Source organism: Lolium perenne, chromosome 1 (assembly GCF_019359855.2).
Source record: "Lolium perenne isolate Kyuss_39 chromosome 1, Kyuss_2.0, whole genome shotgun sequence".
NCBI classification, from domain to species: Eukaryota; Viridiplantae; Streptophyta; class Magnoliopsida; order Poales; family Poaceae; genus Lolium; species Lolium perenne.
In genome coordinates this window covers 181,340,405-181,355,812 of record NC_067244.2, presented here as the reverse complement: position 1 = coordinate 181,355,812, position 15,408 = coordinate 181,340,405, and positions in this window count along the sequence as shown.

The window sequence follows — 15,408 nt, the reverse complement described above, 5'->3', positions numbered from 1 at the left end:
AATAGGTAAACTGACTCAACAATAAAGTAGAAGATAGGCCCTTCGCAGAGGGAAGCATGGATTACTATTTTTGTGCTAGAGCTTTTCATTTTGAAAACATAGAAACAATTTTGTCAACGGTAGTAATAAATCATATGTGTTATGTATAAGACATCCTATAAGTTGCAAGCCTCATGCATAGTATACCAATAGTGCCCGCACCTTGTCCTAATTAGCTTGGATTAACATGGATTATCATTGCATAACATATGTTTCGACCAAGTGTCACAAAGGGATACCTCTATGCCGCCTGTACAGAGGTCTAAGGAGAAAGTTCGCATTGGATTTCTCGCTTTTGATTATTCTCAACTTAGACATTCATACCGGGACAACATAGACAACAGATAATGGATTCCTCTTTAATGCATAAGCATTTAACAATAGATAATATTCTCATAAGAGATTGAGGATTGATTGTCCAAACTGAAACTTCCACCATGGATCATGGCTTTAGTTAGCGGCCCAATGTTCTTCTCTAACAATATGCATACTCAAACCATTTGATCATGAAAATCACCCTTATTTCAGAAAAGACGAACAAGCATAGCAACTCACATGATATTCAACAAAGGTAAAAGTTGATGGCGTCCCCAGAAACATGGTTACCGCTCAACAAGCAACTTAATAAGAAATAAGATACATAAGTACATATTCTTCACCACAATAGTTTTTAAGGCTATTTTCCCATGAGCTATATATTGCAAAGGCAAAGAATATAATTTTTAAAGGTAGCACTCAAGTAATTTACTTTGGAATGGCAGAGAAATACCATGTAGTAGGTAGGTATGGTGGACACAAATGGCATAGTTTTTGGCTCAAGGATTTGGATGCACGAGAAGAATTCCCTCTCAATACAAGGCTAGGCTAGCAAGGTTGTTTGAAGCAAACTCAAGTATAAAACGGTGCAGCAAGACTCACATGTGAACATATTGTAAGCATTATAAGACTTTACATCATCTTCCTTGTTGTTCAAACACCTTAACTAGAAAATATCTAGACTCTAGAGAAACTAATCATGCAAACCAAATTTTAACAAGCTCTATGTAGTTCTTCATTAATGGGTGCAAAGTACATGATGCAAGAGCTTAATCATGATCTATATGAGCACAACAATTTCCAAGTCTCAAATTATTCAAGACATTATACCAATTACCACATGCAGCATTTTCTGTTTCCAACCATATAACAATGAACGAAGTAGTTCAACCTTCGCAATGAACATTTAAGAATAAAGCTAAGAACATATGTGTTCATACGAAACAGCGGAGCGTGTCTCTCTCCCACACAAGGAATGCTAGGATCCGATTTTATTCAAACAAAAACAAAAATAAAAACAAACAGACGCTCCAAGTAAAGCACATAAGATGTGACTGAATAAAAATATAGTTTCAGTAGAGGTGACCTGATAAGTTGTCGATGAAGAAGGGGATGCCTTGGGCATCCCCAAGCTTAGATGCTTGAGTCTTCTTGAAATATGCAGGGATGAACCATGGGGGCATCCCCAAGCTTAGACTTTTCACTCTTCTTGATCATATTGTATCATCCTCCTCTCTTGACCCTTGAAAACTTCCTCCACACCAAACTCGAAACAAACTCATTAGAGGGTTAGTGCATAATTGAAAATTCATATATTCAGAGGTGACATAATCATTCTTAACACTTCTGGACATTGCACAAAGCTACTGAAAGTTAATGGAACAAAGAAATCCATCAAACATAGCAAAACAGGCAATGCGAAATAAAAGGCAGAATCTGTCAAAACAGAACAGCCCGTAAAGACGAATTTTTCTGGGGAACTTAGCTTGCTCAGATGAAAATGCTCAAATTAAATGAAAGTTGCGTACATATCTGAGGATCACGCACGTAAATTGGAAGATTTTTCTAAATTACCTACAGAAGGGGCTGCTCATATTCGTGACAGTAAGAAATCTGTTTCTGCGCAGTAATCCAAATCTAGTATCAACATTACTATCAAAGACTTTACTTGGCACAACAATGCAATAAAATAAAGATAAGGAGAGGTTGCTACAGTAGTAACAACTTCCAAGACTCAAATATAAAACAAAAGTGCTGTAGTAAAATAATGGATTGTCTCCCATAAGCGCTTTTCTTTACGCCTTCCAGCTAGGCGCAGAAAGTGTGAATCAAGTATTGTCAAGCGACGAAGCATCAACATCAATAGGTATCTTAGATGCTCCATCATCCTTAGTGGTGCTAAGGGCTTTGTCAATTTTAGGCCTATAATAGTTTTTTGGCTTAGGCACTTTAGAGACATACATGAACTTTTGCTCCTTACCCACATAAGCTTTCTCCTTAAACTTAAGAGAAGAAAAAGTTGAACACAAGGTTCCCATAGATTCTTCAAGTTCACTAATCCTATGGGTTCGATTATCATGAGTAGCACAAGTTTCTAAAACGGCAATTCCCTCATTAATTCAACCTAGAGATTTATCAAGTTTATCAGTGCTATTAAGTAATATTCCCAATTTAGTCTCAACACTTGGAAGATTTTTCTCTATGGCCTCCAACTTTTTCATGACATCTTCAAGAGATATTTCAATTTTAGCTTCATTAACAGGTGGTATTCCAACTAGACTCTCAATAATGCAACTAGCTTCTAAAGCAGGGGTGCCTAGGAAATTACCTCCCGCAAGAGTATCAAGAACATACCTATTCCAGCTAGAGATACCAACATAAAAGTTCCTAAGTAGGATAATAGTGGAGTGTTTATTAATGCACATATGATGAGCATCACTAATTCTATACCAAGCATCTTTAAAACTTTCTCCCCCTTGTTGCTTAAACGAACGGACTTCAACTTCAGAATTACTCATTTTTAGCAGTAGTAAATAAAGCAAACTAAATAAAGTAAATGCAAGTAACTAATTTTTTTGTGTTTTTAATATGGAGAACAAGACAGTAAATAAAGTAAAACTAGCAACTAATTTTTTTGTATTTTTGATATAGAGAGCAAACAAAGCAATAAATAAAATAAAGCAAGACAAAAACAAAGTAAAGAGATTGGAAGTGGGAGACTCCCCTTGCAGCGTGATGCGTGTGGTTGACACGTCCGTTGGGAACCCCAAGAGGAAGGTGTGATGCGCACAGCGGCAAGTTTCCCTCAGTAAGAAACCAAGGTTTAATCGAACCAGTAGGAGTCAAGAAGCACGTTGAAGGTTGATGGCGGCGGGATGTAGTGCGGCGCAACACCAGAGATTCCGGCGCCAACGTGGAACCTGCACAACACAACCAAAGTACTTTGCCCCAACGAAACAGTGAGGTTGTCAATCTCACCGGCTTGCTGTAACAAAGGATTAGATGTATAGTGTGGATGATGATTGTTTGCAGAAAACAGTAGAAACGATGTTACGATGATTGTATTTCAAGATAGAGAATTGGACCGGGGTCCACAGTTCACTAGAGGTGTCTCTCCCATAAGATAAACAGCATGTTGGGTGAACAAATTACAGTTGGGCAATTTACAAATAAAGAGGGCATGACCATGCACATACATATTATGATGAGTATTGTGAGATTTAATTGGGCATTACGACAAAGTACATAGACCGCTATCCAGCATGCATCTATGCCTAAAAATTCCACCTTCAGGTTATCATCCGAACCCCCTCCAGTATTAAGTTGCTAACAACAGACAATTGCATTAAGTATTGCGCGTAATGTAATCAGTAACTACATCCTCGAACATAGCACCAATGTTTTATCCCTAGTGGCAACAGCACATCCATAATCTTAGAGATTTCTGTCACTTCCCCAGATTCACGGAGACATGAACCCACTATCGAGCATAAATACTCCCTCTTGGAGTTACAAGCATCTACTTGGCCAGAGCATCTACTAGTAACGGAGAGCATGCAAGATCATAAACAACACATAGACATAACTTTGATAATCAACATAACAAGTATTCTCTATTCATCGGATCCCAACAAACACAACATATAGAATTACAGATAGATGATCTTGATCATGTTAGGCAGCTCACAAGACCCGACAATTAAGCACAATGAGGAGAAGACAACCATCTAGCTACTGCTATGGACCCATAGTCCAGGGGTAGACTACTCACTCATCACTCCGGAGGCGACCATGGCGGCGTAGAGTCCTCCGGGAGATGAATCCCCTCTCCGGCAGGGTGCCAGAGGCGATCTCCTGAATCCCCCGAGATGGGATTGGCGGCGGCGGCGTCTCAGTAAGGTTTTCCGTATCGTGGCTCTCGGTAATGGGGGTTTCGCGACGGAGGCTATTTGTAGGCGGAAGGGCAGGTCAAGAGGCGGCACGAGGGGCCCACACTACAGGCCGGCGCGGCCAGGGCTTGGGCCGCGCCGCCCTGTAGTCTGGCCACCTCGTGGCCCCACTTCATCTCCTCTTCGGTCTTCTGGAAGCTTCGTGGCAAAATAGGACCCTGGGCGTTGATTTCGTCCAATTCCGAGAATATTTCGTTACTAGGATTTCTGAAACCAAAAACAGCAGAAACAAAGAATCGGCTCTTCGGTATCTTGTTAATAGGTTAGTTCCAGAAAATGCACGAATATGACATAAAGTGTGCATAAAACATGTAGATATCATCAATAATGTGGCATGGAACATAAGAAATTATCGATACATCGGAGACGTATCAGCATCCCCAAGCTTAGTTCTGCTCGTCCCGAGCAGGTAAAACGATAACAAAGATAATTTCTGGAGTGACATGCCATCATAACCTTGATCATACTATTTGTAAAGCATATGTAGTGAATGCAGCGATCAAAACAATGTATATGACATGAGTAAACAAGTGAATCATATAGCAAAGACTTTTCACAAATAGTACTTCAAGACAAGCATCAATAAGTCTTGCATAAGAGTTAACTCATAAAGCAATAATTCAAAGTAAAAGCATTGAACAACACAAAGGAAGATTAAGTTTCAGCGGTTGCTTTCAACTTATAACATGTATACCTCATGGATAATTGTCAACATAGAGTAATATAACAAGTGCAATATGCAAATATGTAGGAATCAATGCACAGTTCACACAAGTGTTTGCTTCTTGAGGTGGAGAGAGATAGGTGAACTGACTCAACAATAAAAGTAGAAGAATGGTCCTTCAAAAAGGAAAGCATCGATTGCTATATTTGTGCTAGAGCTTTGATTTTGAAAACATGAAACAATTTTGTCAACGGTAGTAATAAAGTATATGTATCATGTAAATTATATCTTACAAGTTGCAAGCCTCATGCATAGTATACTAATAGTGCCCGCACCTTGTCCTAATTAGCTTGGACTACCGGATCATCGCAATACACATGTTTTAACCAAGTGTCACAATGGGGTACCTCCATGCCGCCTGTACAAAGGTCTAAGGAGAAAGCTCGCATTTTGGATTTCTCGCTTTTGATTATTCTCAACTTAGACATCCATACCGGGACAACATGGACAACAGATAATGGACTCCTCTTTAATGCATAAGCATGTGGCAACAATTATTATTCTCATATGAGATTGAGGATATATGTCCAAAACTGAAACTACCACCATGAATCATGGCTTTAGTTAGCGGCCCAATGTTCTTCTCTAACAATATGTATGCTCCAACCATAAGGTGGTAGATCTCTTTTACTTCAGACAAGACGGACATGCATAGCAACTCACGTGATATTCAACAAAGAATAGTTGATGGCGTCCCCAGAAACATGGTTATCGCACAACAAGCAACTTAATAAGAGATAAAGTGCATAAGTACATATTCAATACCACAATAGTTTTTAAGCTATTTGTCCCATGAGCTATATATTGCAAAGGTGAATGATGGAATTTTAAAGGTAGCACTCAAGCAATTTACTTTGGAATGGCGGAGAAATACCATGTAGTAGGTAGGTATGGTGGACACAAATGGCATAGTGGTTGGCTCAAGTATTTTGGATGCATGAGAAGTATTCCCTCTCGATACAAGGTTTAGGCTAGCAAGGCTTATTTGAAACAAACACAAGGATGAACCGGTGCAGCAAAACTCACATAAAAGACACATTGTAAACATTATAAGAATCTACACCGTCTTCCTTGTTGTTCAAACTCAATACTAGAAATTATCTAGACTTTAGAGAGACCAAATATGCAAACCAAATTTTAGCATGCTCTATGTATTTCTTCATTAATGGGTGCAAAGTATATGATGCAAGAGCTTAAACATGAGCACAACAATTGCCAAGTATCACATTATCCAAGACATTTTAGCAATTTACTACATGTATCATTTTCCAATTCCAACCATATAACAATTTAACGAAGAAGAAACTTCGCCATGAATACTATGAGTAAAGCCTAAGGACATACTTGTCCATATGCTACAGCGGAGCGTGTCTCTCTCCCATACAGTGAATGCTAGGATCCATTTTATTCAAACAAAACAAAAACAAAAACAAACCGACGCTCCAAGAAAAGTATATAAGATGTGATGGAATAAAAATATAGTTTCAGGGGGGGAACCTGATAATGTTGTCGATGAAGAAGGGGATGCCTTAGGCATCCCCAAGCTTAGACGCTTGAGTCTTCTTAGAATATGCAGGGGTGAACCACCGGGGCATCCCCAAGCTTAGAGCTTTCACTCTCCTTGATCATATTGCATCATACTCCTCTCTTGATCCTTGAAAACTTCCTCCACACCAAACTTAGAACAACTCATTAGAGGGTTAGTGGACAATAAAAATTAACATGTTCAGAGGTGACACAATCATTCTTAACACTTATGGACATTGCATAAAGCTACTGGACATTAATGGATCAAAGAAATTCATCCAACATAGCAAAAGAGGCAATGCGAAATAAAAAGGCAGAATCTGTCAAAACAGAACAGTTCGTATTGACGAATTTTATCGAGGCACCAGACTTGCTCAAATGAAAATGCTCAAATCGAATGAAAGTTGCGTACATATCTGAGGATCACTCACGTAAATTGGCATAATTTTCTGAGTTACCTACAGAGAATTTTGCCCAGATTCGTGACAGCAAAGAAATCTGTTTCTGCGCAGTAATCCAAATCTAGTATGAACTTTTCTATCAACGACTTTACTTGGCACAATAAAACACTAAACTAAGATAAGGAGAGGTTGCTACAGTAGTAAACAACTTCCAAGACACAAAATAAAAACCAAGTACTGTAGTAAAAACATGGGTTGTCTCCCATAAGCGCTTTTCTTTAACGCCTTTCAGCTAGGCGCAGAAAGTGTGTATCAAGTATTATCAAGAGACGAAGTGTCAACATCATAATTTGTTCTAATAATAGAATCAAAAGGTAACTTCATTCTCTTTCTAGGGAAGTGTTCCATACCTTTCTTGAGAGGAAATTGATATTTTATATTACCTTCCTTCATATCAATGATAGCACCAACGGTTCGAAGAAAAGGTCTTCCCAATATGATGGGACAAGATGCATTGCATTCAATATCCAAGACAACAAAATCAACGGGGACAAGGTTATTGTTAACAGTAATGCGAACATTATCAACTTTCCCCAAAGGTTTCTTTGTAGAATGATCAGCAAGATTAACATCCAAATAACAATTTTTCAGCGGTGGCAAGTCAAGCATATTATAGATTTTCTTAGGCATAACAGAAATACTTGCACCAAGATCACATAAAGCATTACAATCAAAATCTTTGATCTTCATCTTAATGATGGGTTCCCAACCATCCTCTAGCTTTCTAGGAATAGAGGCTTCGCGCTCTAGTTTCTCTTCTCTAGCTTTTATGAGAGCATTTGTAATATGTTGCGTGAAAGCCAAATTTATAGCACTAGCATTAGGACTTTTAGCAAGTTTTTGAAAGAACTTTATAACTTCAGAGATGTTGCAATCATCAAAATTTAAACCATTATAATCTAAAGCAATGGGATCATCGTCCCCAATGTTGGAAAAAAATTCAGCAGCTTTATCACAGGCAGTTTCAGCAGTTTTAGCAGTTTCAGACAGCTTCTCGCGCTTTGCATCAGAAGTGGAAACATTGCTAACACCAATTCTTTTATTAATAATAGTAGGAGGTGCAGCAACTTGTGTAGCATTAGCATTTCTAGTGGTGGTAATAGTCCAAACTTTAGCTACATTCTTCTCTTTAGCTAGTTTTTCATTTTCTTCTCTATCCCACCTAGCACGCAATTCAGCCATCAATCTTATATTCTCATTAATTCTAACTTGGATGGCATTTGCTGTAGTAACAATTTTATTATGATGATTCTCATTAGGCATAAATTTCGATTTCAAAAGATCAACATCAGCAGCAAGACTATCGACTTTAGAAGCAAGTATATCAATTTTCCCAAGCTTTTCTTCAACAGATTTGTTAAAAGCAGTTTGTGTACTAATAAATTCTTTAAGCATGGCTTCAAGTCCAGGGGGTGAATTCCTATTATTGTTGTAAGAATTCCCATAAGAATTAGCATAACCGTTACCATTATTATAAGGATATGGCCTATAGTTGTTACTAGAATAGTTCCGATAAGCATTGTTGTTGAAATTATTATTTTTAATGAAGTTTACATTAACATGTTCTTCTTGTGCAACCAATGAAGCTAATGGAACATTATTAGGATCAATATTAGTCCTATCATTCACAAGCATAGACATAATAGCATCAATCTTATCACTCAAGGAAGAGGTTTCTTCGACAGAATTTACCTTCTTACCTTGTGGAGCTCTTTCCGTGTGCCATTCAGAGTAGTTGATCATCATATTATCAAGAAGCTTTGTTGCTTCACCAAGAGTGATGGACATAAAGGTACCTCCAGCAGCTGAATCCAATAGGTTCCGCGAAGAAAAATTCAGTCCTGCATAAAAGGTTTGGATGATCATCCAAGTAGTCAGTCCATGGGTTGGGCAATTTTTAACCAGAGATTTCATTCTTTCCCATGCTTGTGCAACATGTTCAGTATCTAATTGTTTAAAATTCATTATGCTACTCCTCAAAGATATAATTTTAGCAGGGGGATAATATCTACCAATAAAAGCATCCTTGCATTTAGTCCATGAATCAATACTATTCTTAGGCAGAGATAGCAACCAATCTTTAGCTCTTCCTCTTAATGAGAAAGGGAACAATTTTAATTTTATAATGTCACCATCTACATCTTTATATTTTTGCATTTCACACAATTCAACAAAATTATTGAGATGGGCAGCAGCATCATCAGAACTAACACCAGAAAATTGCTCTCGCATAACAAGATTCAGTAAAGCAGGTTTAATTTCAAAGAATTCTGCTGTAGTAGCAGGTGGAGCAATAGGTGTGCATAAGAAATCATTATTATTTGTGGTTGTGAAGTCACACAACTTAGTATTTTCAGGGGTGGCCATTTTAGCAGTAGTAAATAAAGCAAACTAGATAAAGTAAATGCAAGTAACTAATTTTTTTGTGTTTTTGATATAGAGAACAAGATAGTAAATAAAGTAAAACTAGCAACTAATTTTTTTTTGTATTTTGATTTAGTGCAGCAAACAAAGTAGTAAATAAAACTAAGCAAGACAAAAACAAAGTAAAGAGATTGGGAAGTGGAGACTCCCCTTGCAGCGTGTCTTGATCTCCCCGGCAACGGCGCCGTAAATTTGCTTGATGCGTGTGGTTGACACGTCCGTTGGGAACCCCAAGAGGAAGGTGTGATGCGCACAGCGGCAAGTTTCCTCGATAAGAAACCAAGGTTTAATCGAACCAGTAGGATTCAAGAAGCACGTTGAAGGTTGATGGCGGCGGGATGTAGTGCGGCGCAACACCAGAGATTCCGGCGCCAACGTGGAACCTGCACAACACAACCAAAGTACTTTGCCCCAACAAAACAGTGAGGTTGTCAATCTCACCGGCTTGCTGTAACAAAGGATTAGATGTATAGTGTGGATGATGATTGTTTGCAGAAAAACAGTAGAACAGTATTGCAGTAGATTGTATTTCAGTATAGAGAATTGGACCGGGGTCCACAGTTCACTAGAGGTGTCTCTCCCATAAGATAAACAACATGTTGGGTGAACAAATTACAGTTGGGCAATTGACAAATAAAGAGGGCATGACCATGCACATACATATTATGATGAGTATTGTGAGATTTAATTGGGCATTACGACAAAGTACATAGACCGCTATCCAGCATGCATCTATGCCTAAAAAGTCCACCTTCAAAGTTATCATCCGAACCCCTCCGGTATTAAGTTGCTAACAACAGACAATTGCATTAAGTATTGCGCGTAATGTAATCAGTAACTACATCCTCGAACATAGCACCAATGTTTTATCCCTAGTGGCAACAAGCACATCCATAATCTTAGAGATTTCTGTCACTTCCCTGCATTCACGGAGACATGAACCCACTATCGAGCATAAATACTCCCTCTTGGAGTTACAAGCATCTACTTGGCCAGAGCATCTACTAGTAACGGAGAGCATGCAAGATCATAAACAACACATAGACATAACTTTGATAATCAACATAACAAGTATTCTCTATTCATCGGATCCCAACAAACGCAACATATAGAATTACAGATAGATGATCTTGATCATGTTAGGCAGCTCACAAGACCCGACAATTAAACACAATGAGGAGAAGACAACCATCTAGCTACTGCTATGGACCCATAGTCCAGGGGTAGACTACTCACTCATCACTCCGGAGGCGACCATGGCGGCGTAGAGTCCTCCGGGAGATGAATCCCCTCTCCGGCAGGGTGCCGGAGGCGATCTCCTGAATCCCCCGAGATGGGATTGGCGGCGGCGGCGTCTCAGTAAGGTTTTCCGTATCGTGGCTCTCGGTACTGGGGGTTTCGCGACGGAGGCTATTTGTAGGCGGAAGGGCAGGTCAAGAGGCGGCACGAGGGGCCCACACTACAGGCCGGCGCGGCCAGGGCTTGGGCCGCGCCGCCCTGTAGTCTGGCCACCTCGTGGCCCCACTTCGTCTCCTCTCCGGTCTTCTGGAAGCTTCGTGGCAAAATAGGACCACAGGCGTTGATTTCGTCCAATTCCGAGAATATTTCGTTACTAGGATTTCTGAAACCAAAAACAGCAGAAAACATCAACTGGCTCTTCGGCATCTTGTTAATAGGTTAGTTCCAGAAAATGCACGAATATGACATAAAGTGTGCATAAAACATGTAGATATCATCAATAATGTGGCATGGAACATAAGAAATTATCGATACGTCGGAGACGTATCACAACGTGTCTTGATCTCCCCGGCAACGGCGCCAGAAAAAGAGCTTGATGCGTGCAAGACACACGTCCGTTGGGAACCCCAAGAGGAAGGTGTGATGCATACAGTAGAAAGTTTTCCCTCAGTAAGAAACCAAGGTTATCGAACCAGTAGGAGTCAAGGAACATGTGAAGGTTGTTGGTGGCGGAGTGTAGTGCGGCGCAACACCAGGGATTCCGGCGCCAACGTGGAACCTGCACAACACAATCAAAATACTTTGCCCCAACGTAACAGTGAGGTTGTCAATCTCACCGGCTTGTTGTAAACAAAGGATTAATTGTATAGTGTGGAAGATGATGTTTGTTTGCGAAGAACAGTAAAGAACAAGTATTGGAGTAGATTGTATTTCAGATGTAAAGAATGGACCGGGGTCCACAGTTCACTAGTGGTGTCTCTCCCATAAGATAAATAGTATGTTGGGTGAACAAATTACAGTTGGGCAATTGACAAATAAAGAAGGCATAACAATGCACATACATATATCATGATGAGTACTATGAGATTTAATCAGGGCATTACGACAAAGTACATAGACCGCTATCCAGCATGCATCAATTCCTAAAAAGTTCACTTTCAGGTTATCATCCGAACCCCTTCCAGTATTAAGTTGCAAACAACAGACAATTGCATTAAGTATAGTGCGTAATGTAATCAACACAAATATCCTTAGACAAAGCATTGATGTTTTATCCCTAGTGGCAACAGCACATCCACAACCTTAGAACTTTCTGTCACTGTCCCAGATTCAATGGAGGCATGAACCCACTATCGAGCATAAATACTCCCTCTTGGAGTTACAAGTATCAACTTGGCCAGAGCCTCTACTAGCAACGGAGAGCATGCAAGAACATAAACAACATATATGCTAGATTGATAATCAACTTGACATAGTATTCAATATTCATCGGATCCCAACAAACACAACATGTAGCATTACAAATAGATGATCTTGATCATGATAGGCAGCTCACAAGATCTAACATGATAGCACAATGAGGAGAAGACAACCATCTAGCTACTGCTATGGACCCATAGTCCAGGGGTGAACTACTCACACATCGATCCGGAGGCGATCATGGCGATGAAGAGACCTCCGGGAGATGATTCCCCTCTCCGGCAGGGTGCCGGAGGCGATCTCCTGAATCCCCCCGAGATGGGATTGGCGGCGGCTGCGTCTCTGGAAGGTTTTCCGTATCGTGGCTCTCGGTACAGAGGGTTTTGCGATGAAGGCTTTAAGTAGGCGGAAGGGCGGAGTCGGAGGGCTGACAGGGGCCCCACACGCTAGGGCGGCGCGGGCCCCCCTTAGGCCGCGCGGCCCTAGTGTGGCGGTGCCTCGTCGCCCCACTTCGTGATCCTTTCGGTCTTCTGGAAGCTTCGTGGAAAAATAAGACCATGGGCATTGATTTCGTCCAATTCCGATAATATTTCCTTTGTAGGATTTCTGAAACCAAAAACAGCAGAAAACAGCAACTGGCTCTTCGGCATCTCGTCAATAGGTTAGTGCCGGAAAATGCATAATAATGACATATAATGTGTATAAAACATGTGAGTATCATCATAAAAGTAGCATGGAACATAAGAAATTATAGATACGTTTGAGACGTATCACGTACAGCAGCAAGTTTTCCCTCAGTAAGAAACCAAGGTTATCGAACCAGTAGGAGATGAAGGCCACGTGAAGGTTGTTGGTGGAGGAGTGTAGTGCGGCGCAACACCAGGGATTCCGGCGCCAACGTGGAACCTGCACAACACAATCAAAATACTTTGCCCCAACTTAACAGTGAGGTTTTCAATCTCACTGGCTTGCTGTAAACAAAGGATTAAACGTATGGTGTGTTGAATGATGTTTGCTTGTGAAGAACAGCAGAGAACAGAGTTTGCAGTTGATTGTATTTCAGATGTAAAAGAATGGACCGGGGTCCACAGTTCACTAGTGGTGTCTCTCCAATAAGATAAATAGCATGTTGGGTGAAAAAATTACAGTTGGGCAATTGACAAATAGAGATGCACATACATATCATGATGACTACTATGAGATTTAATCAGGGAATTACGACAAAGTACATAGACCGCTATCCAGCATGCATCTATGCCTAAAAAGTCCACATTCGGGTTAGCATCCGCACCCCTTCCAGTATTAAGTTGCAAACAACAGACAATTGCATTAAGTATAGTGCGTAATGTAATCAACACAAATATCCTTAGACAAAGCATTGATGTTTTATCCCTAGTGGCAACAACACATTCATAACCTTAGAACTTTCTATCACTGTCCCAGATTCAATGGAGGCATGAACCCACTATCGAGCATAAATACTCCCTCTTGGAGTCACAAGTATCAACTTGGCCAGAGCCTCTACTAGCAACGGAGAGCATGCAAGAACATAAACAACACATATATGATAGATTGATAATCAACTTGACATAGTATTCAATATTCATCGGATCCCAACAAATACAACATGTAGCATTACAAATAGATGATCTTGATCATGATAGGCAGCTCACAAGATCTAAACATGATAGCACAATGAGGAGAAGACAACCATCTAGCTACTGCTATGGACCCATAGTCCAAGGATGAACTACTCACACATCAATCCGGAGGCAGGCATGGTGATGTAGAGCCCTCCGGTGATGATTCCCCTCTCCGGCAGGGTGCCGGAGGCGATCTCCTGAATCCCCCGAGATGGGATTGGCGGCGGCAGCGTCTCTGGAACTTTTTCCGTATCGTGGCTCTCGGTAATAGGGTTTTCGCGACAGAGAGTTTAAGTAGGCGGAAGGGCAGAGTCGGGAGGCGCTCGAGGGGGGCACACCATAGGGCGGCGCGGGCCCCTCCTTGGCCGCGCCGCCTTGTGGAGTCGCCACCTCGTGGCCCCACTTCATATCTCCTTCGGTCTTCTGGAAACTCCGTGGAAAAATAAGACCCTGGGCGTTCGTTTCGTCCAATTCCGAGAATATTTCCTGTGTAGGATTTCTGAAACCAAAAACAGCACAAAACAGGAACTGGCGCTTCGGCATCTCGTTAATAGGTTAGTGCCGGAAAATGCATATAAATGATATAAAGTGTGTATAAAACATGTGAGTATTGTCATAAAACTAGCATGGAACATAAGAAATTATAGATACGTTTGAGACGTATCAAGCATCCCCAAGCTTGGTTCCTACTCGCCCTCGAGTAGGTAAACGATAACAAGGATAATTTCTGAAGTGACATGTTGCTATCATAATCTTGATCAATACTATTGTAAAGCATATGAGATGAATGAAGTGATTCGAAGCAATGGTAAAGACAATGACTAAACAACTGAATCATATAGCAAAGACTTTTCATGAATAGTACTTTCAAGACAAGCATCAATAAGACTTGCATAGGAGTTAACTCATAAAGCAATAAATTCTTAGTAGAAAGTTTTGAAGCAACACAAAGGAAGATATAAGTTTCAGCGGTTGCTTTCAACTTCAACATGTATATCTCATGGATAATTGTCAACACAAAGTAATATGATGAATGCAAATAAGCAAGTATGTAGGAATCAATGCACACAGTTGACACAAGTGTTTGCTTCTAAGATAGAAAGAAGTAGGTAAACTGACTCAACATAAAGTAAAAGAATGGCCCTTCGCAGAGGGAAGCATGGATTACTATTTTTGTGCTAGAGCTTTTATTTTGAAAACATAGAAACAATTTTGTCAACGGTAGTAATAATTCATATGTGTTATGCATAAGACATCCTATAAGTTGCAAGCCTCATGCATAGAATACCAATAGTGCTCGCACCTTGTCCTAATTAGCTTGGATTTACATGGATTATCATTGCATAACATATGTTTCAACCAAGTGTCACAAAGGGGTACCTCTATGCCGCCTGTACAAAGGTCCAAGGAGATAAATCGCATTTGATTTCTCGTTTTTGATAGATCTCAACTAAGGACATCCATACCGGGACAACATAGAAAACAGATAATGGACTCCTCTTTGCATAAGCATTCAACAACTTATAATATTCTCATAAGAGATTGAGGATTAGTGTCCAAACTAAAACTTCCACCATGATTCATGGCTTTAGTTAGCGGCCCAATGTTCTTCTCTAACAATATGCACACTCAAACCATTTGATCATGATAAATCACCCTTACTTCAG